We start from the raw sequence: 25,000 nt of genomic DNA on the forward strand, positions 1-25,000 counted from the left end.
TTATCTTTATTTTTATTTTTCTTCCTTTTCCTATGAGAAATATGATTGGGGATTGAGCTTAAATGGCATTTCTTTTTTACCGGGAGATGTGATTTTTCGGGGTTGTTATTTACGTAAAAGGGAGTTTGACATTAAGTTTCATTGTGATTAATTGTATGAGCGGTAAAGGGGTTTTTTGCTGTTAAACATTAGAGATTTTTTACTGATTTTGTGGGTTTGTTTGATATCAGAGCTTGAGAGAACATTTTGGGTCTGGGTGTGTTACGTGATTCTGTTTTTTTTCCTTGGGCTCATTACGATTTTTTCTTTTTTTTATGATAACATTCGAGTTTGAAATGTGAGTGCAGAAGTCCGTGGAGTTGCTGTGATTTCTGAGTTGTGTGTGTGCTGATGTGTGAGTTTGGAGAATTGAGTTGGAGAAACTTGATGTTTTTTTTTTCTCTTTGAGAGTTGTGATAATGACTTATGATTTAGTAGTCATATTAAAGGGAGTTAATTGGGAGACGTTCAGTTAGTATTTCTGACTTTTTGAGATCATTGTTGATAGAAGTAGTATGCTCTGGGTTAATTTTTCTTAGATTAACAAAGACTCGACTGACATACTAACACACCAGAAAGTCATTTCCCAACAACAGCAAGACGTCCACCAGCCGTGCAGAGAGTGTTGCTGTCGTTTTGTCTGTGGTGATTAGAGTTTTTCCACGATGGTGATTACGAGAGTCTACAAAGTTCAACAGTGTGTCTTTTGGGGATCTGCAGAAGTCGTGAGAAGTTCTACAGTGAGGGAGGCATTCCATCTTCCTACAGTCTGCTACAGTTCGCAGACAAGCAAAGAGGGATATTCAAGAATCCGAAGAGAGAAAATTCTAGTGTTATTTGGAGATAAAAGCGTAACAGACTTTATTTTATAATGCCAGAGACGTGCAGTTATTACTTATATTTTATTTCAAGCCAGCCAATGTGTTTTATATTATATAAGCTATTTTGCTAGGCGGGAACTAGCATGAGGTGGCCGAGCCATATTAGGCCTAGGGTTTTTGATTAATAATATATTGCCTATATGTTCCCTGTTACCTATTGGAATGTGAAGAACAGAGCAGAGGCAACGACCCGAGAAAGCTGATGAATGGGTTTCTATGGGTGGCGTGAGATAAAACTGCTTAGTTAGACAAGTCAATGTGCCTTTGTGAAACTGGTTGCGGCCAGATAATCGTGAGGCGTTAACGAACTGTGCGTTACGTATGTACGTGTGTGCCTCTTTTCTGTTAAAAGTGTATCATACACAAGTCTATGGGAAGACTTGCACAAAGATTCGTGGGAGGAGGAGACCACGATGGCGGTGCCTAAGTGTTTTTTTGAATAGTGAGTGAGATATTCCGGCTGCATGGGTGAGTTGAATTAGTTTAGCCAAGTTTGAATTACTTTAGCCGAAGACTGGCTTGTTATCTATTTGACATGTTTGTAGTGATATTCAATCTTTAATCTCTGATTGTTAAACTTGTGTGTGTACTTATGGGATGTGTTCTGTGTCTTTGAAACAGACAGTTCTGGCAATGGACCGACAGGGAGTCCCAGATGGGAGAGACGATTGGTGTGACTATAACTGTTCAGACATTTTTGTTTTTGTTGTTTTAATTGAATTGAGTTAGTCTGTAAGCTTGATTAATTCCTTATTTATTCATTGTTAATAAAGGTATCTTTTGTAATGCAACTCTCTCATTTTCATTACCTGTTAGAGTGGAGAGGAAAGATGTGGAGAGAGAGAGAGAGAGAGATTGCTTAGAGAGAAGAGAGAGAGAGGAGTTGCCGAGAGAGAGAGAGAGAGAGAGAGAGAGGCTGTGTGTATTGGTTTGCCTTGACGCTCGAGTTACACGTTTACCAATGAATAATGAGGGAATACCTCATTACATATATATATATATATTGTGGAGAAGAGCGTTCTGTACCTCTTTCCCAATCTGATGATCGTCTGAGTACAGAGGATTTGACAGGAGGGTAGAAGCTCTTATCTACAACCGCCCAGCTTTAGGCTGAAGCGAAACAGAATAGAGCCGTCGCCACATAAAGACCAGAGATAATTTATTGAAATATATATAAGGGAAAGAGCGAAATGAAATGAAATATAGTAGATTACCTGAACGTGAATCTGAATAATTGGCATATTTTCAATATATATATATATATATATATATATATATATATATATATATATATATATATATATATATATATATATACATTATATATAGATATATTATATATATATATATATATATATATATATATATATATATATATATATATATATATATATGTATATATAACGTTTTTTTAAAGCTTCGATTGTTATATTTTCAGGCACCTTTTTTTTCCCTTACATATTTCAATAAATTCTCTCTGGTCTTTATGTGGCGACTGGCTCTATTCTGTCTCGCTTCAGCCTAAAGCTGGGCGGATATAGATAGGAGATTCTTACCCTCCTGTCAATCCCCTGTACTCAGACGATCATCAGATTTGGGAAAGAGGTACAGAACGCTCTTCTCCACTCGCTACAAATTCTTATCTCAGAGTCAGGACAACAGTCGAAGTCCTACAAGAAGGACCGGCCTTAGCAGGCAAGCCTCTTCCCTTCTTCGGGATTCCCCTCCTTGGGTTTAATCCCGAGGGGAAGAGGAGGGAAAATAATCCTTCTGAACGAAAGACGAGACTCAAGGATTCTTCGGAGAGCATCACGCCGGCCCTCCCTCTCTCTTTCTCTCTCTCTTTCGCAGGAACCTTGTGCCTGTTATGCAATACAGATTAAATGGTGAATCACAAAAAGAGCGTTTAGCTATAGTAGATTCACATCAACCATGCATCTGATGTCTAGGCCAGCCCCTAACGACGCTCCTGATTGGCTGTTGATAAGCAATCACAGGGCTGGAAACTCAGTCTCTGTCGATGTTCATCTAGGCAGGATAGTATCTTCAATCTCTCCCGAGGGATACTTTTAAGACGCAATGACAAGTTTTTATCGAAGGGACCAATCCTAACCGTATGGAGGGTAAACATGTAAATAGGCTAGCCAACGCTGACCCCTCCCCTTTATCCAATTTACCTTTTTTTTTTTATTTGAAGAAATATTGGTCATTTACTTATGAGTCAAGCTTCTAGAGAATGTGAGGACGAAATATGGAGAAAAAAAAATGGAATTAAGAAAGTAGAAAATGTCAAGTAAGTCTAATTGCTCCTTTTTTCTTTTATTTGAAGAATATTGGTTATTTATTTAAGAATCAAGCTTCTTTAGAGAATGTGAGGACGAAATATGGGGGAAAACAAAAAAAAATGGAACTACGAAAGAAGAAAATGTCCAGTAAATCATCAAGATAAAAGAAAACAGAAACAACTGGAGATCCTTTCACAAGAACGTTGCACCTTTTAGTTCTGTCCTTTGAGTTTTAAATCTAACTTATATCGGAGGTCTGTCGATGACACCTTCATCATTTCTAAAGAAAAAAGTGACGCCATGAAATTCTTTTAATCAATCACATTCAAACCGTACTAAAGACCATAATGATAACTCAAACATCAATTCCTTCTAGCATAAGGACTTTCTTTAACTTTCCAATTTAAATAAAAAATATGTAGGGTTTTCCGACGAGAGAAAATTACAAAATGTCTCTCTCTCTCTCTCTCTCTCTCTCTCTCTCAAATCGGTCTTCTCTCTCTCTCTCTCTATATATATATATATATATATATATATATATATATATATATATATATATATATATATATATTTATATATATATGTATATATACATATTTTATATATATACATATCTAATAAAAGGAGTCCATAAAAACACCAAAATGGAATTCTTTGTTACAGAACATTTTTACCAGTCATATATACATATATACTATATTAACTTATCATAAAAACGATTCTTCTGTACAACTGTACAATCACTAAATTGGACCTCATTCAAACTGGATGGTATTTAGCAGTTATTCATTAAAAAAAAGTCAAAAGCTTTTTTGCTAATATATATATATATATATATATATATATATATAATATATATATATATATATATATATATATATATATATGTATATATATATATATATATACGTATATATTGTTACATTTATTGATCTCGTCTACCCAGCATTTCGTTAAATATTTTGATTGCTAGAAAAGCAGCCATTTACCCAAATATCAGCTGATTTTTAGAGAGAACATGTGGTAGGAAGGGTGGAAAGGAATTTCCGGTCTGACGGAAGCTTAGGGTAAGATAGGCAAGTCACGAGAGTAGCTAGGCCTCGAAATGGGTTTTAGGGACCTCTACAATAAGACCTATTTTCCTTCCAAATCTGCTGGCTGTTGTTTACCACTTTCAGGCAGTGCCTGAGGCGGTGTATGGAATCCCCGTGATTCAAAGAGATTCAGCATCTATCTCAGTCATAAGCGACTCCTACAGCAAGGCAGACGAGCCTCTACTCTCTCCTCTGACGGGACGTCAGCCCTCTGTCCAAACGCTGGTGGGACTATCTTCAGAGCACGACACATGTCCAAGCCTCAAGTAATTAAGGTACGTCTAGAAAGTTTAAACTCCAAACCAGCTCCTTTTTCTCCAACACGACTCTTGCTAATTTCATTTTCAATTCTCACTTGTATCCCTCTTACATCAAAAGCCCTTTGTCCTCATCGGGCCATGTGCTTCCCCTTGTGACTTGTTAAAGACAAATGAAGTCATTGCATACCTCAGTTAAACACTAGAGTTTCCTTCCCCCAGTGTTAGAGAAACTGAATAATCGTAACTTGTGCAAGAAGTCCTTTTTTTTTTTATTTTGTCTAATCTGAGATCTTTTTCCAGATTCCCTGAGTCTCGTGTCCAAGTCTTTGCAGCCGCAAGTGTTGCATTACCGCAAGATTCGAAAATCGGCTTTTACGTGAATCTCATTTTTAGCCAGCTATTCCCCTTGTGAGAGATATATGGGTCCCACGTGTGACACACTGCATTTACTCTTTCTCCCGGCCAGTAAACGGTGCCTCTTGTAAATAAATAGATGTAAAGTAATTAGCTGAGTTTTTCTGGCGACTCTTTTTCCTCTAGAGTAAATTAATACTATAAATCCTTTAAGGTAAGTTCAAGTAATTTATTCTACATTTTTCCCTCATCTCTTTTCGTTTACGTATTTGAGCCCCCTCAAGGCCAGGCTTAATACGTAACAATATATATATATATATATATATATATATATATATATATATATATATATATATATATATATATATATATATATCAAAATGTCAAAGGGAAAACTCAGAAAACTTTCCAAAAACGGCAGTCTGAAGAATTGAAAGTTCGGAGAGCTTTTCGATATCATGTGACGGGGGTTGGGGTTGGTGGGGGGTGGGGGGTGTGGTATGGGGGGGGGGGGGGGGGATGGGAGGTTTAATGTAAAAGTCATATTCGGCCCCCAACCTCCGCCCCCCCCCCCCCAACAAAAAAAAAAAAAAATTTATATGACGAAAAGCTTAAAGGCACTGGTTCTTCGGTGAACTTTCTCTCTCTCTCTCTCCTCTACACTAGTGAGGAAAAATTCTTTTAAAAGCTCACTCTAAACTCCGAAAGTAATCAAACTTTGATTGGGCATTGAACTGAACTGAACATAGAATTTAGGTCAAAGGCCTAGCGCTGGGACCAATGAGGTCATTCAGCGCTGAAACGGAAACTGACGGTAAAAAGTTCGAAAGACGTAACAGGAGGAAAACCTCAAAGCAGTTGCACTATGAATCAATGTTAGGAGAGGGGAGGGAAGCAAGATGGAAGAAAGAGAATATGAAAAATAGGGACAGTAAAAGAACGAGGGGGTTCCAGCTAGGGGTCGAAGGGACACTGCAAAGAGTCTGAAAAGTAACACCTACAGTGCATCGCATGAAGGAAGAAAGAGAATATGAAAGGAGGTACAGTAAGCGGAATGAAAGGGGCTGCAGCTAGGGGTCGAAAATGAAGTATGCCTACCTTGTACTGCATGAGGTGCATGACGGCACTAACCCCCCCGCTACGGATAAGGGATGAATCACAGAATATTTCTTCACTTGATCTTTATGTAAGTACGTGACCCAGAGACATAATACCGCCAGCATAACCACAGACCTGACCCAAATACCAGCAAAGTCCCATTTCAGGAGAGCGAAATATCTCGTGCAAATTCACGACGGCTTTGCTGTTTTAATCACGCACCAGCCGTTCATTTGCAACCACGCACCGGCCATGGAGAAGCAGAGGAAAAATTAAACTCGAATGGATGTTGCACTTAAATTTTTTTTTTCAATGAGGACAGTATATCACGTTCTGAAAGATAAAATTTAGACCAAAGTCAGAGTGCTGGGAGCTATGATATCATTCAGCGCTGAGAATAACGTGTAAACAATTGTTAGGAGAGAGTAGGAAATAAGAAGGAAGACAGAACATGAACGAAGGTACTGTAGAAAAAATGAATGAAAGGGTTGCAGGTAGAGGCTGAAGGAGCGCTGCAAGGAGCCTGAAGTAATGCTTACAGTGCACCATGTGCAGGTACACAATCACCTTTTATTTTAAAATCCAAATCCTTTCGGATCAAACAAACAATAACAATACATTATTTTCAGGATCTCATTAATTTACCCATGAGTTATAAAGATATTCGAACAAGAATACAGTAATTCAGGATGTCATTAATTACCCATATTTATAAAAATATTCGAACACTAATACCAGTATTTTCAGGATCTCTTAATTTACCCATATTATAAAAATTACTCGAATAATAATAAACAGTATTTCAGGATCTCAGTAACTTAACCATATTATATAAAAATATTCGGTGTTTTTAAACGACAGCTTCGGGAAATTACAACCTGACCTAAACCACATTTTACCTACGTAACAGACCGAGATGTCATTGTCTCATTTTCCCTTCTAATAAGTCAATATCCCTTTGTGCCACGAAACGACAGGGCGATTGTTACATAAAACTTGCCTATCGATTGTAACTCATTATCAAATACCGTAAAATTATTTCTGAGCTCCAAGCGATCAGGCAAATGGTATTGTAGATTTCACAGAATGGCGTTTCTCAGAGAGAGAGAGAGAGAGAGAGAGAGAGAGAGAGAGAGAGAGTCAGTTGTACCCTGAGGAAAACCAAACAAAGATGGAATACTTACATCCATAAGACTTCTACAAGAGCACTGATACATAGTAAAGGAAACTTATAAAGTATATGATTAGATGAAAGCACAATACATACGAAACTTTGATGGTTAAAAATTGGTGACAAAACGGAATACAGGTTCTTTCTGAAGGTGTTTTAGGAGGGCACCTGACCTGGAATATTCCTTCACGGATAATAACATCAATTCCGTTTTTGCTGTCATCTGCGAGCGAAGGTGAATACCTTTATAAGTCAACATAGAAGTGTAAATACGTTATATATTAACTATAGATAACTGTTATGGATTTATGTGATGATATTCAACACTTAACGAAGCCGGTTCCTGTAGACAGTGGTTCCCAAACTTTTTGTGGTCGTTACCCACTTTATATACAGGATACTTTGTCCATGGCCCATCGCCGAGCATAACCAATGTATGTATAAAACGCATCGTTTTATGCATACAATAACCTTATCCTCAGATTATAGCCCTTGTCTCATGCGCCTCCGCCCCCCCCCCCCCCCCCATGTTTGGGAACAAGTGCTGTGGGAAAACTATCAGTTTATTCATGGAAGAAGGTATTTATAACCCTATAAAATTTGATGCGGGTGTATACGTACCCACATAATATAAACAATTACCTGGTAGACCGACCCCAATAATACTTTCAGAAAACACACCGACCAATTAAAAAACAGCAAACGCGCACGTTAAAGGAAACTTTGTTAACTCGACGGCACCACACACCCTCTTTCATACTATCCGCCCTATTTCAACTTCATGTAACTTCTAAAGCAATTCAACTTTTCCCCTTCACTCCTCTCTGGGCGTCAAGGCGGAACGTTGCCGTCCTATGAAAATACATGGAAGAGGATAATAGCTTTGATAATTAAATGTCTTATGAATATACAAAGCACAATGAGAACTTTTTTTTTATGAGAGCCTGAGGTAAGCTACGTATAATCAATAAAGCAGAACAACTACTCTGAGCTCACACGAGGAAAGTTGAGAGTTGAGATCTGCGACTTGGAGGACATAGGTGGGCGAGTTTTTTTATTTATTTATTTTTCATTTTTATTTTTTTTTTTTTTTTTTTGTTTTTAGAGAGAGAAGGGAGAGAACCCAAACATATTCACTTAAATAATAAGATAAAACCCAGGTTATTAGAGAGCAGAGTTGCGTAGCCTTACTTTCTATTTTGAGGGCAGGTAATTATGGCTTTCGGTTTACAATGCGCTCAGTTGGGCACAGTATATTAATGACTAGATACGGCTGATCTTTTCCTTAACAATAATGGATCATAAGGTGTTAAATAGTTTTATCTCGTACGGGAGAGTAACAACACCGATAATAGATGCAACGTTAAGGAAAAAATCTATTCAAAAGCAATAAGAACGCCCTTAAGTAATTTTTTTAAAGATTTTATTTCTTATCAAAGGGTGTTTGATATAAAGGAAACGGTGTTACGCCCCATGCTGCTATCTGCATGAAAATTTAACTCAGAAAAAATGAAAATATCAGGAAAACATGAAATGTGAAAATCATTCATGCCGGTCTAAGACGCATACACAACCGGTTGTGGGTCACAACGTGGCCTGTCAATAATCTAAGTCAGCGAAGAAATCGAAATTTTAAAGTATACAAAAGAATCTACTATAGCCAACGTCTGAGGACTCAATGTGAAGAAGCTGAAAGTTTGTTCTTGTTCATAAAACATAAAGCTGCAATAAAGTGATTTTATTTGTCCTCGCCAGTACTTCCAAAAGACGGTGATAAAATCCCAATAAGGTACCGGGTTATGCCACTTCCTTTGATATCAGTGGACCTTTAAAGCACCTGCAGTTACCCTCTCCGATAAAACACTGGATTTCATACCTTCAATTTCGTACTTAACAAGGCGTCATCCGACCTCCAGCTTACTCGGGCGCGTGCTAAAATCAGCGATCAAATATAGCGGTGTTTCCGACGAAAATTAAAATACATACGCTATACTTTATTAGAAATAACTGTTCTGTACTGTTTAACATGCACATTATTTTTTTTACATTTTCATTCTAATAAATAAATCATAAATACCCTATCCAAAAAGTCCTGTACCTTTAACTCGACGCAAAACACCTTTTTCAGACCTTTTTAGACTTTCCATAGACCTTTCCTAGCCCCCCCAACAAGAACAACAACAGCAACAAAGTAGTTTGTAAACTTACTCGCAGAGTAAGTGAAATTGAGTGTCAAATAGCATAGCAGAGAGAGAGATAGAGAGATAGAGAGATAGAGAGAGAGTCAAGACTCATCATTATTTCCCTTGACTGCCAATAAATCTCGATCATTTCGCATTACTCACTCACGACCGAATGCAACTGCTGGATATTTGCTCCTAAATATCAATGAAAATCCCCTAAAACTGGAAAGGGACAGATTCCAGCGTCGTTAAGATAACGAATTTCAATCACTTTTTACCTTTTTGTGACGTCGGAAACGGAACTTTTCCTGTACGATACTTGTATCAGTATGGCGGCAATTTCCCTGAGACATTATTACATGGAAATGGGTCAAGGAAATTCTTCCTGAGATGTTGTGAAACTGGAAGTTTAAGAGATCGAGCGAAGCTGAAATCTTGACTTTACACCTTTACAAAAAAAAAAAAAAAAAAAAAAAAAAAAAAAAAAAAGTTGAAATGCATTCAGACTACATTTTTTATATAAAATATACCTAATATAATTTAGATGTTACAGTCTGGCAGCGATTGATCCTAGTTAATTATTCCATTCAATTTTGTTTTAGTAATGTAGGAATGAATTAATCTCTACAGTTTTGATAACCAGTTATTTTCGACCTTTAAAAGCTCTACACTCTAACCTGACAGCCTCCGCAAAAGGATTTACTTACAATCTACCTTCCAGTATTTAGGCAAAAGCCCAAGCACTGGGACCTATGCGGTCATTCAGCGCTGAAACGGAAATTGACAGTAAAAGGTTTGAAAGGTGTAACAGGAGGAATAGCTCAAAGCAGTTGCACTATGAATCAGCTGTTAGGAGAGGCTGGAAAATGAGATGGATGAAAGAGAATATGGAAAGAAGTACAGTAAAGGGAAAGAAAGGTGTTACAACTAGGGGCCGAAGGCACGCTGGGAAGACCCCTGAGTAATCTCTTGCTACGTCAAAAGAAAAAATCTCTGCCGGTTCATATGTTGGATAACGAATTATTTGCAACAGTAAGGTGTGTTGCCACGCAGGAAGATATGGAGGCTACAAAAAATGTATTCCTATCACGTAAGAAAAAGCGAATAATACAAAATTTTAGAAAAAAAATAATAAATAAACACCATCGTGCTATAATGACGGAAAATGTATCCAAAAACAATTTATAACGCCTCCTGTTCCCACTTGTAGCTAATTAGCAATAATGCAACCTATTTCCTTATCCCCGACAACAATTCCCTCCCAGTTTAACGAGACAATAAGCTATTAATTAACTCAGACCCTTCAGTAATGAGTTACGATGAGCCCGAGGCCAATACGCCTCGCAAGACGAAGTAAACAGGCGACTGAAGCGGAATGTTTACGTGCGTCAACAGAGGATGCGGAACGAGTCATTAGAGCATCGTGCACACATCTTCAAACGGCACGAGATGAGTATTTATTAACTGTCTTAGCAAGAAGAGAGGGCTTTTCCCTCCAAAACCTATTTGAACTCGACGTGAAGAGGACACTATCTCCCTCCCCCTCCCCCATCCCTCGTAACACCCCCGCCCAGCATGATATGAACACATTCGAACATGAAAGCATGTTTACCATGTCAAATAGATACACGTATTCTGCGATTTCTTACACGTATCGAATCGAAATAAATCCTTTACAAGACTATGGAAAGCATAAACTACTCCCTTTTACTTAGATCACAATTATCAATAGTCAGAATATTCATAAATGTCTCGCTGTACTTCCAGTCAGCAGGGGTAGGACTGCACGCTTACGTTGATCGCCCAGTAGCTCTTCTGTGATTCTTAATAACGTTACCGCAAATACCTGCTAGGAAACTGGTTATCATCTGCATCCTTGAGTAAGATATGTTCGTTAAGACGAAATAGAGAGAAAAATAATGACAAATTCTGAACTAAACGTAAGACATGAACGTATATAAACGGATATAAATACACCAATATATATAGTATATATATGTATATATAATAATATATTATTACAAAAAAAAAAAAAAAAAAAAAAAAAAAAAACATTCCAAAACATCAACTGCTACGCGCAGCAAACACCCGGTCAAGCTCCCTAGATAGGTTAGGGCCATTTTCCCCATCTCTTTAGTACCCCTTTCCCAGGGTATATTTCTTAGTTCTTTCCTCCTCCTCCTTCCAAACCAAAAGAATTATACGCTAATGTATCCATTCTAACCGCGAAATCAGATTGGCTGGAAACAACCAATTTATGTCGCTAAATCAGTACCACCCGAAAATAATGACCAGGTCCGTTTCCTAGTAAGTCTAGTGGGTATATGTATAGTACTACATCCACACACACATGGCTGGGTTCAACATCTTCATCCATCTATTAAAAAATAAATAAATAAATGGTTTCCATTTACATATGACTAGGAAACTGTATACGTGTAGTCAAAACTTAAACTCACGAGTCTGTTCAAGTACAACCAGCCATAACTCCTGGTAGTTTTGTACTGCACAATATGCTAATTATTGATGAATTTTTCACGTCACTCCCCTCTCTGTGAAAGCAGAAAAGCACTAATAACTATATATATATATATATATATATATATATATATATATATATATATATATATATATATACATGTATGTATATATATGTGTGTGTGTGTGTGTGTGTGTGTGTAAACAAATACCAGGCTGTACCGTGAACCCCCTAACTGTTCGCCCACCAGCAGTAAACTGGGATTTTAAAAACCAACAGAAACCAGATACTTTAGGGCGACCACGGAAACCAGGTTGCGGTCAATAGTTCAATCGGCAGATGCCTTACTTTGTACTAACACAAATTGTAGAAATGACCACCACAGGAGGGATCTGAATGAATTCTATTCGAAACTAATCTCCGCTATGCTTGCTTCGGGCAGGACTGCCTACAGATTTCGTCAAGGTAATTCTCGTAATACCCCTGGATGGAATGACTTGGTTAAAGATCTGTATACATACTCACAAGAAATGTTTTTACTATGGAGGCAAAATGGTAGCCCCAGGGAAGGGCGCGCTGCATTACTAATGAGACAGGCGAGAGCGCAGTTCAATTTTGTCTCTTAAGCACTGCAAGTTAAATGAAAAACAACCAAGAGCGATGCAATGTCTAGAAACTTAGAATCTGGTGATTACCCTCGTCTTTGGAAAGATATCCAGTCCTTAAATCCCAAAACTAAAATGTTATCACAGAGAGTAGGGGAAGCAGTCGGAGACGAAGCTATCGCAAGTATGTGGGGCGATCACTTCAACAATATCCTGAATTGCATAAATGATCAAGATTCCCGAAGGGATGTAGATAATCTCCTTACTGAAAACATTCAATTTCATTTTGCAGACCGTATTACGTCAGGTAACATCAGCGATGCCATAAACAGCATACCTAATAATAAATTGCCCGGCTGTGATGGTCTTCCTGCAGAGGCCTTCAAATTCTGCCATCGATAATTTACATTTGCTAGCTGCCCTATTTCAATGCGTGGCATAATTCACCTGTTTCTTCCAGACTCACCCTACTCTTAGTTCACTTGATACCATTAATCAAAAACAAGCTAAAGGATGCAGCTGACCCTGGCAACTACCGGCCGATTGCAATCACAACGATCGCATAAGATACTTGAATCTGTTCTTCTAGTGAGACTTCTCCCCTTTCTACACACCACTGACAACCAGTTCGGGTTTAAAGCAAACCACTCAACCGACACCTGCATCTAAATACTGAAAGAATTGTTGAATTACTACCTATCATCAGCCTCTCCTGTTTTCCTTTGTTTGTAGATGTGAGAAAAGCATTTGACAGAGTAAACTACTGAAGCTCTTCCTGAAGCTGCATAAAAGGGGCACACCCTTGTATCTAATTGGCACTTTGCATTGCTGGTTCTCCACCCACGGCAATTCTGTGTCAAATGGGGTAACGTATTATCTTACACCTTCGGCTCCCCTAAACGGGCTTCGGCAAGGGGGCATTCTCTTTCCATACCTGTTAATACGTACACAGATACCTTGATGTCAAACTGAACTCACTCCCAATCGGATGCACCGTCAATGAAACAACTATAAAACAACCTCTGTTACGCAGACGACATGGTTCTGATTTCCCCAACAGTGCAAGGTCTCCAACGACTCATCGACACTTGCCGCCAATATGCAGAGGAATTTGATATAATCTACAACGAAACAAGACCCAGTGCATGTCGCTGCTGCCGAAATCGCTTAGCATATTGCAGAACCACAAATTTTCCTCGGAAACCATCGGCTGGAATTTGTGCACGAATTTCCGTATTTGGGTCACACATCACAGACGACCTAAAAGATACGGCAGACATTGAACAGAGGTGTCGAAAACTATGTGCAGCTGGCAACATATTGCAAGGAGGTTTGCCTTCTATCACCGAGACGTGAAACGCTACTTCTTCCGCTCGTACTGCTACAGTATCTATGGCTATGGGTGCTCCCTCTGGACGAACTATACCGAGAGACCATGAGACGCATCACTGTTGTGCACAATGACATTCTGAGACGCCTCATAAACACTCCCCGCTACCACTCCGCCACACAGATGTTCATAGAAAACCACCTGGATATTGTAAAAATCATTGTTAGGCGAACAAAGTCCAGTCTGGTAACCGAGTGAGAGACAGCAGCAACTCGCTCATACAAAGCATCCTAAGGAGTGAAGCAAGAAGATGATCTAAATTGTGAGAAATGGAAAATGGGATGCTTTGTCCCCTAAGGACTTAATCTCTGTATTGGCAAGATGTCATTTGCAGTTTTTGTCATTATTACTTTATTGCTGATATTTTAATTTTTCATTATTACTGTGTTACTATCAAGTTAAAAGTTTTTTTTTTTTTACATTCAATTTTTGTATTTAGCCCTCTGGACCTGACTACTGTAACCACCTAAGGTCTCTGGTTGAAATTTAAGAAATTGTATAATATGTGCACTAACTGTTATTACTCTCAATGCATATTTTTTTTTCTCACCAATATTATCACTGTTATTACCAGTATTATGATTACTAGCTTTTATGCTACCTCAGCTATTTTTGTGGATAAGTGCCGATTATTCATTTTCTTTTTCTTTTTTATCATGTCCCATGTATCTAGATTGTGTATGTTACTGTCTGTATTTTGTATATTCTATGTATATGGCCCTGAGCTGAAATAAAGCATATTATTATTATTATTATTATTATCATTTTCTTACATTATGCTCGAACCACATTGATCTTAAAGGTGAAAAAGGGCAAGTTAAGAGGTAAGGGCAAAAAACCTGCTTAACGCATAAGTAAAACAATGAAAAGACAAGTGAATTAAATTCCCAGGGAAACGCTAGTAGACGACTAAGTTGCTCGCCAAGCTGCTGCCTTTCATGGTAGACCCTAGGAGGAAATGGAAAGCGTGTGCCATTTTGAACATTTTAGAAATGAGGAAAAAAAACATTTCACACTACATATCGCATGCAGGCTCAAATAACAACGCCCCCCCCCCCCTCCCTCATTTGAATGCAGTTAAAGGTGAATTATTCTTTTTGAAAAATTCAGTAACAATAGCCAAAAGAAACAAGAATAATTGATTAAAAGTAGTTCAATGGTGAACGCTTGCAAGCGGCACCTATTCTGCAGCCATGTCTGCATACCCTTCATTGACTGTTGATTCGTCGATTGAAATCATGTGTTCGTCGCGTTGATAACCAATCACATAGTGGCTAATTTATATAATGTAACCTTACCTACCGCCCTCTACATTAACCGTAATAACGAGTTAGAACAAACATCACCTCATAACAACTTGGTTAATATAGTTACCGAATGCCTAAGGGGGAACCGGATTTACCGCCAAAACAACATCGAAGTGAACAATATTAGGTCATTAACTTTGTTATAATGAATGACATCTGTCAATCAACACTACATAAAGGGAACCTTGTGTTACTTAACCAGTTACGACAATGAAAGGAAACCAGCCTTCAAAACGCTCCCCCCCCCGCCAAACAAATGAAACGTGTATAACACCAACCGACCCATCTGCCGGCCACACAGTGATAATGAATACCAAGGTGCACATATTCTTAGTGAATACGGAATGTAAGCCTACGGAAACTAACATTTAAATAAAAAGAACTTAGACTCTTTTTCCAGAGTTAAGGCCATTCGATAAATCAGTTATACTAAGTCTCCTTTAATAACGTTAAAAAAATTAATATGAATAAGATAATCAGTAATAATTGTTGGATTGTCGATTAGTCAGTAAGTATTGCTGTTCGCTGGAGATGGAGAATGCCTCTGGCAGAAAATGCCTCGGGACGGTTATGAGCTAAGCAGTGTTGCCTTTAAATAGAGACTGTCATTTTCATATTTTACGAAGGCGTGTTTTAATGACGACTTAACATAACACGTCTTATGTGAATTGCTATTCAAGACTTGTGTTTGGTGTTTATCATTTGTCTTTTATTAGGTATTAGATTGAAGAATTATACCAGAAATCTAGTGGTATGGAGAGAACTGACAACACTCGTAAACTGAGGGGGGGGGGGGGGGGGCCCTCCGACAGACAATTGAAAATAAGGCCTCCATTGGCTATTATAATAGTAAAAACGTGCTTAAAAGTGTAAACCGTAGTGCTATTGTTTGAATTGGTTATTATTGAGAACTCGGTCAGGCCAATTTTTAGTATAACTTCTGTCGTGTGTGACTTCAGAACACCTATACCTTTATTTTATTTAGTGTATACATCAGTAGTCATATACGTACATTCGAATTGTGATTCATGTACTAAATGCGGTTAATAATTCTTTGAGAACCAGACTGGTACCATTTCATTCGGCCTCGAAGTTATCTGAAAGCTTTTTAACATATATACTAATTTCGATACTAGCATACTTACCGGCAATAGGATGACAGCCATAGGCCTAGCCTAGCGACTCTTCCTTATTTTTTAAGAAGTAGTATGTACCACATTTTGGTGACGAGTTTGTAATCATGATAAACCGTATGCTTCATTATCAACAAGACGGCGTTGCAATATTTGAAAATGAACAAAGCCGCTATATATATTGAAGCACATCAACTTGTAGTTTCGGTTGAACTCGCATTAGCTTGCCAGTTTTCCTCCCAGGTAACAAACCGCGGAGTAATGTGAGGAAACTTCCGTGCGCATAAATATTTCCAAATTACGCCGCTGCCTTCATGAGTTTCAGTAAAAGTTTGCGCCGTAGAGAATAGAATCGATTTGCAGATAAGGGGACGAAATAAGTGCAGAAGCTTGTAGGCCTACCCTTTCTCTGGCAATGAACAGGCATTGGATGCCTTATCTTCTCTAAGGAGGACTAGGCTAGTGTCCATCGCTGGTAATGATGAGGTATGTCTTTATAAACCTAGCATGTAGTCTGTTGTCACTAATTACTCTTGTATATCATTTGTTAATGTCTTCACTTTATTATATATATATATATATATATATATATATATATATATATGTATATATATATGTATGTATATATATATATGTATGTATATATATATGTATGTATATATATATATATATATATATATATATATATATTATATATATATATATATATATATATATACATACATACATACACACACACACACACACACATATATATATATATATATATATATATATATATATATATATATATATATAATATATATATATATAACCCATTACGTTCAGGCTTAGTTGATTCATAAAGGATTATATGTATTGTCATTTATTTTATAGTTCAACTTCTTTTTATATAAATTGTGGGCATGACACGTGTATAAAAATTTAGTTGGGTTTGTTTCTAACGTTATTAATTTTATATGTATGGGCATTTTATTTATTTCCGTTACTTGCGATGAGGTTTATCTTTTGCAAGTGTTTGAAAAAGGTATTTCAAGCCATTTTTCAATATTGTGAATTTTTAATTTACTTTATTAAATAACTAACAAACTTTTAGTGGGGAGAACTGTAAGTACTCGGCAAGCTCTCTCTCTCTCTCTCTCTCAGCTAGTGGATTATTCACCACTCTTTTACACTACTAAGACTTCCGTGTTATGTTGCTATAACAGGGTGATGGAGGAAAGCCATATTTCCACACCGTGAAATGCTGAACCCTCCGTTTCAGTTTATTGGCTTTTAGAGCCAACTGTCTAAAATGCAAGTGGCTAAATTGCCCGGCGTTTTTCTGTGATATTTTTTGTTTTTTTTTTTTTTTTTTTTTTTTCCCTTTTATTACAAAAATACAATTTATTACACCATAATTTACATTATTTGGATAATTCTGTTATTACAAAAATTATAACTATAAACTTAAATAACATTTGTTTCAAAATCAATATAAATCAAAATCAAAACATATAGTTTAGAAATTCTTTGGTTACATACTTGTAAATATTGCTTGATATCTATATTTAATATACATCCTTTGTGCTTCTAATTTATTTTTCAAAGAACAATTACATTTTGGCAGCTATTGTTATGTTTTATAACACATCCACAAACAATACAAATAGCCGGTGATCACAAAATGGCAGTGTTTTTATCAACAATTGATTTGCTTCTATATCATAGAATAATAATTTCAAGAAACTATAATCATTTAGTTTACAGCATTTCTTAAGGACAGAATTAAACCATTTTACTATATTTTTCTTTTCTCTACAGAAGTAAAAAATATGCATTTGATACTCGTTTTCCCGCACTGGTCACATTTTGAGTCTTCTTTTAATTTCAACATATGGGAGCCTTGTTTTGTTTGCTAGTGACTCATGAATATACCTAAACACAAATTCCCTTTCCTCCACTTTAATGAATGTGCTATTAACATTTCTCCAAATATTTTTTCCATTTAAGTGTCGGATAGTTTATTTTCTACCATTGGGGCTTCTTCCTCCAAATGATTGAATACATTTCTCTGTTATTTATATATGGAAAGAGTTTGTTGTGATATGCTTTCCTAATATCATCTACTGCCAAAGAATAGTACTCAGGGGTAAAATATGCTACTTCTGATAAGCTATCTAATTTTAACATACCATTCAGTCTTACAGAACAGTAATACCTGGTTAACCCGTTACAGTTTATTAGACTTTTTAAGCAAGTTACACTGAATATTGATGTTGCCTTTTCTTCAATACTTATTATCCCTAAACCTCCTTCTAATTTTGGTAAATGCAGGGTACTACCGTTTTATAGGTCGATACATACCACACCATATATACTTGAAAATAATTGCATTCACCTTTGAGCTTGTTTTTTACTTAACGGAAGTGTGTGGAGCTACATACCACATTTTGGATAATATCAAAGAGTTGATTATTAGTGCTTTCTGGTAAAGTGTTAGATACCTTTTATTTTACACAACATGTTAACTGCCTTTTCAATTTTTTTCTCTATATCTGACCAATTTATTTCACAAGTTTCCGCATACGAATTGCTGAAGTAAATGCCCAAAATTTTAGCACAGTCCACAACTTTGAAACAAGTTAACTTCCAGTCTCTTCTGCCTGACCATTCACCAATTAAAAACCTAGATGACAGATTTTTTCTTTATTTAATAATGAGCCAGTTGCTGCTTCAAATTTCTTTATTTCATAGTGAATCTCTATTAATGAATCATCGTCTGCAAAAATTACTGTTGTATCATCAGCAAATCCCTACTTTAATTTTTTCATTGTTTGGTAACGTAAGAGGTACAATTTTTTTATTGGTTTTTAATGCTAGGTACAATGGTTTCTTGGAAAAATGACATACAATAACATTGATAGTGGACAGCCTTGTCTAACCGACCTTCTTACATTAAAGGTGTCTGTAAATAGTCCATTCACACATATCATACTTTTACATTCTTTATATAATATTTTTAACCATGAAAATAAATTTTACTGAAAATCCAAACTTTTCCATAATTCTAAAAAGAAATGGCAAGTTCACCCTATCAAAAGCTTTGGACCAGTCCAAGTTAAACATACCTGCATTCAAATTAGTTTTATTTTCGTTACATAATTCATTATGTCTCTTATTGTATTATTGCAGTGAATTTATGGATCTGTTTGGAGTACCACAATATTGTTCAGGTGATATGATTTTTCCAATTACAAGTTTTCAAACGATTTGCCATTGTTTTGCTAGAATTTATAAATCAACATTTAACAAAGTGATTGGTCTCCAGTTTTCAACCATTTCCAAATTTCCACTTTTGGACATAGTTTTATTATTCTAAATTTTGTGATTCCGATAACTTACTTTTTTTCAGCATATTTCATTACCTCTGAAAAATCGTTTTTTATAATATACCAAAACCGTTTATAAAACTCCACAGTTAATCCATCACTTCCAGGTGATTTTCCTTTATTCATTTTATTCAATGATTCCATAATTCATTTATATCAAAATCCTCCTCTAAAAGTTTATTGTCCTCTTCATCTACCTTTTTTTTGCATTTCTCAAGCAAATATGATTGTTCTTCGTGAGTTTCCTTCAGTAAATTCATACATTACTTTAAAATGGTCTTTAAGATACACAAGAACAGCCTTTGTATCCGTTAGTATATTCCCACTATTACTTTTTATCTTCATTACCAGGTGATTGCCTTTATGCTGTTTCTCCTTCCCAAGCAAGTGCGATGATAATTTTTCCCCTTCCACTTGATCTTTTAATTTTGCTCTTATTTTTACTCCCTCACAAAGTTCATTTTGAAGACAGTTTATTTACTTTCAAAGCATAAATTTCATCATATTTATCATTCCCAGCATTACATAAGCCATATAGATATTTTTAATCGATATTGCAATAAATTTATTAAACCATATTTTTCATTTGATTCCCTCGTTGCAACTTTAATGAAAGAAACCTTTTTACATTCCCTTTTAGCAAATTCCCACCATTCATTACATTTTCGCAAAACGTCTATTTTTTTAGTTTTAAACATGACTCCAAAAGCATTCAAAGTTTTCGCCTATTCTTCTGTCTCCAGTAAAGACGCATTTAATTTCCAAAATCCTTTCCCTTTTTGCACATCGCCTATCCTGAATTTAGCAATGACCATACAATGATCAGAGAAGGCCACAGGCACTGTATCAGTACTTAACATATTATGGAGTAGCTGTTTAGTATATAGGCGATCTATCCTAGAACCATAGCCTTTTCTAATGTAGGTATATTTTGGAATGCCTTTACAAGTGCAAGTTACATCTTTTTAATCCAACATTTTTTATGAAGGACTGCAATGATTTTGACACTATATGTCCTTCCCTGTACTGACATCTCTGTTGGATGTAACACAATTAAAATCCCCTCCGAAAACTACATTTTCAATATTTTTTACGAAAATAATATAAGATTTTATTGTTAAAAAATTCTTCTTTCTTTTTATCTGTACCTGAAGGGGCATAAATATTCACAACTGGAATTTCATAATTCAAACAAGATATTTTAGCTCCTATTATCTGTCCCTCCGTATCCATTTCCTTGCTAATGACAGACAAAGATTTAAACTTATTATACAAACTGCTGTACCTCCTTTAAGATTATTACTTGGGTTTAACAAAAACATCATAGTCATTGTGAAAAAACTCAGAGCTTTTAAATCCTTCACATTATGCTCTTGCAATAACAAAATATCTATATCATAATACCTAGACAAGGATAACAGCTTCATTTGTTTACCAACGTCATTTAACCCGTTCACATTTTAAACAGCCAATTGAGAGATTGAAGGCGTAAAATTAATTAGAATTCCAGCTTTTTCCTTTTTGATCTCTCAATTTTTTCCAATTTTCCTCATCACTATTATCTTCAGATCTTGAATATTTTTTGAGTTCCTATTTTTTCTTTGAAATTCTCATCTTGACGTCATTTTCCATCTGAATTTTCCATTTTCCATTTCCAGGCGCAATTTCCAATCTCCACCGTTTCCATTAATCCATCTTCCATATATTCATCATCATTTGTCCTCCTCTTCCTTGATCAGTTCCGTGTCCCAGGTTAAGAGTTATCTTTCTGTCCTCTTGATGAACGTCCGCAGATCGTCGTGATAACAGTGAACTCATCAGGTGCAAAGTTTCTTGCGGTATAATCACCACTTCAGACGCTTCCAAACTTGGTCCACTATGTAGTACCTCATCATCGATAGATATCACCTCCTCCTCCTTATCTGAATCCTATTCTCACATTCTTTGAGTTTTCTCACTATCCTCAAGTTCAATATTCATCCTTTCTGTTAAAACATGTAGCTCGTTGTTGCCATTTTCCACTGTTATACTATTGATATCCTGAACATTATTACCATTTGGTGTCTCTTTCACTTAGTGACTCTTGCCTTTCCTTCTCCATGTTGCGTTCGTTCCCTTGTGTTTCGTCCCTTGTGTTTCGTTCCTTGTGTTTCGTTCCCCTGTAGTTTCGGCAGAACTTGGAAAATCCTTCTCATGCTCAAAAAATGTTCACTATTCTGTCCAGGAGCAGAATCTACAGCAAAATGATTCTCACTGCCACACTTAAGACATGTCTTTTCTGTCCGTTGTACATGAAAGAAATAGTATGTCCTCCTATGAAAAGCGCCGATGGAATGTTTTTTCTTAATTTCCATTTTAGCCGTCCGTATTCCGTTTAACAGTCCTTTACGTCTGCCGAGTGTGGAAGTTATTATCACGTATTCCAATAACTTTCCCATACGAGCTTAATACATCGCTCAACATACTGTTTTGCATATCAAATGGAGCGTACCTTATTGAGACAAATGTGAAAGACACTGCTGAAATTAACTACTTTCACTTCCCAACCATTAGGTAAACAAATTACTTTTTCTTTTTCATCAATAATATTTAGAAAAGTTTCATATACACACTGATTCCGGAACTTCAAGTTCACTTTATTACCTCGCATTTCTTGAACACCAATCAAATCTTCAATATCAATTCTCAGCTTTTTCAAAAATTACATCATCAACATCATTGTTTAAGTTCGGTTTACCAGAAAATATTAAACCAACCAACGAGTCTTTTCTCCTAATGGGTGGAGCATAGAATGAAGCCATTTTCACTTCGTCCGAACGCTCTTGACGTCACTTCTATTACGTCACGCCATAGCCTGAGGGCATATGGCCCGCCCGGTCTGGCCGGGCCAGGAGAGTTTTTGAAAATTTCTTCTCCTATCTACACTAATTTCACTGTATACAGGAAGTGTTTCATGTCTATGCTATCCTTGATACTTTAAAGGCTTCATGACATTACCTTAAACATTCATATTGTCCTCGTTCACAGATAAATCAAGACAAAAAAGGAGCTTGTGAAATGTCGACCTTTGTTTACAGTCTGCTCTTCTTCTTCCCTTCTGTGATATTCAAGTTACTGGCGATAACTGAATGTCGTTAAAAGGGCTCGGTAAACTTTGAATTTACCTATTATACTTAAATAAATTACCACGCTAAGTTACCCCGTTAAATACTAATGCGATCAATATACTAATGAGCGTCACATCTTCAAAGTATTGTTTCAGATCAATTTAAAGGCTAAACCTGATTCCTCCTATATTATCGATGAACCATGACTGTATTGATATCTTTGAATATTAATATTTTCAATTCAAAAGGACATTTATATACTTTATAAAATTAGGATTTAGTAAAACAATGATTGTTACTTATGTAACTCATTTATATAGATAAAATAAAATCATCATTGATTACTTTTGTCATATTTAAGAGATAACTCGATTCAGTTCAACCTTCGTGCGTGGTGCTCTCTCTCTCTCTCTCTCCTCTCTCTCTCTCTCTCTCCTCTCGCTCTCTCTCTCTCTCCTTTTAGATGATTTTCATATCCGAGGGTTCAAAATCTCTCTTGTCTGCCTTATCTATTTTATGATTTTCATTTCCGACAATCCTGAAATTCTCTCTCTCTCTCTCTCTCTCTCTCTCTCTCTCTCTCTCTCTCTCTCTCTCTGGTTTTTCCCCATTTCCTAATGAAAAACTTTAAATTTAAATTCTCTCCCTGGCTCTCTCATGCCAAACTGATTAGTAAATATTTTAGCCTCCACATAAGGCTGACAATGTCGTCGATCGCCTTACCTTATATTGCCAAACAGATGGTGGACTAACCATTTCTTTTATCTCTCTCTCTCTCTCTCTCTTTCTTCTCTCTCTCTTCTCTCTCTCTCTCTCTCTCTCTCGTCGTTGAAATTTCGTAACCAAGTGCATTACGGTAATATCTATAAAAACAGTACATTACATTAATATAAATACAATATTCATAAAATAATTTTGAAAAAATCGTCACAAGGGTGTTACAGTAACGACACTGTGATAGACTATATCTCGAAAATCGTATTCTACAATTTAACATGTTTATTGTTTCAGTTACTTTTTTTTTCTTAGGCATCTCTGCTTGTTCTCGTTGCATTAACTTTTTCAACAATGAAAGCATAGATTGTCTTGTATCCTAGTTTTTGATTCAAAAGGCCAACGTAAGCGCTGTAGTAATCGGCTGAGGGCGTTCTCGTATAACCAGCAATTTTTTTTCAACTAGTACCTCATTAAAGTAAACCATGTAAATACAAACCTATGCTGGTCTCATGAATGGGTAAATATACATGCAAAGATTGTCTGTTTCGTCACATTTATCACAGCCTACTTGGAGGACTCATTAAATATAGAATTTAAAAGTTGACCAAATCTGTTTGAAAGAAAACTAGATATACCCTCTCCCAGCAACTGGTTTATGGGGAGCCTCTAAACTCCATACACATGCTTAGTACTATCATTCGGAAAACCAGTGACATTAGAGCAATAGTCTCATGAGCAAGTTGTTTATTGCGTGTAGCCTTATAACTATACTGGATTAACATCAACGGTTCAGCTTACATAGTACAAAGTTATTCTGAATTTTCTCCATTATTAGGCTTAGAGGTAATTACAGTACGTTAACCGAGTTGTATTGTAATGATGGCCACTTTAGTCGTTACATTATGAAAAGGAATAGGGGTAAAAAAAAACATTTTTATTTCATTATACTTAAAGTATTTTTGAGTCAAGATTTGATTTGTTATTTTTTTTAATAGACTCACGTATACTTCCATTACCAAAGGAAGTATAATTTATCCGTTGAGAATATAAATGCAAGTGTTGTATAATAGCGTTAATTCAAACATTGTACTGTAAGCAAACGAACTTTTAATTCATACTAAAAGGCGTCAATCTTTATCGATTATCTGCATTTAAAGTTCAACGCAACCTTTCCAAACATGACACGTAAAATTACAAATATCTCAGATATCAACGTGTACCCGTTTGAGCTTATGTATGCGTTCGTTAGAGTGCACCATCGCTTGCGTTCGCGCGCGTGAGAGAGAGAGAGAGAGAGAGAGAGAGAGGGGGGGGGGGGGGGAGGGCTACTGGTTATTATAATGTAATCCGATTACAGAGCAACGGTTACAGATTAAATCACGTGCAAATGGAAGGGCGTTTGAGTTTCATTTTGAATGGAGAACAAAAAGGTACGACTGGTTTTATATGTAGTGTCAATATTAGAATAACAAGATTTAAAACATGCATCTGTCTATGTGCGATTATGTTCATCTCTTGATTCAAGT

This window comes from Macrobrachium nipponense, chromosome 19 (assembly GCF_015104395.2).
Source record: "Macrobrachium nipponense isolate FS-2020 chromosome 19, ASM1510439v2, whole genome shotgun sequence".
Classification (NCBI taxonomy): domain Eukaryota; kingdom Metazoa; phylum Arthropoda; class Malacostraca; order Decapoda; family Palaemonidae; genus Macrobrachium; species Macrobrachium nipponense.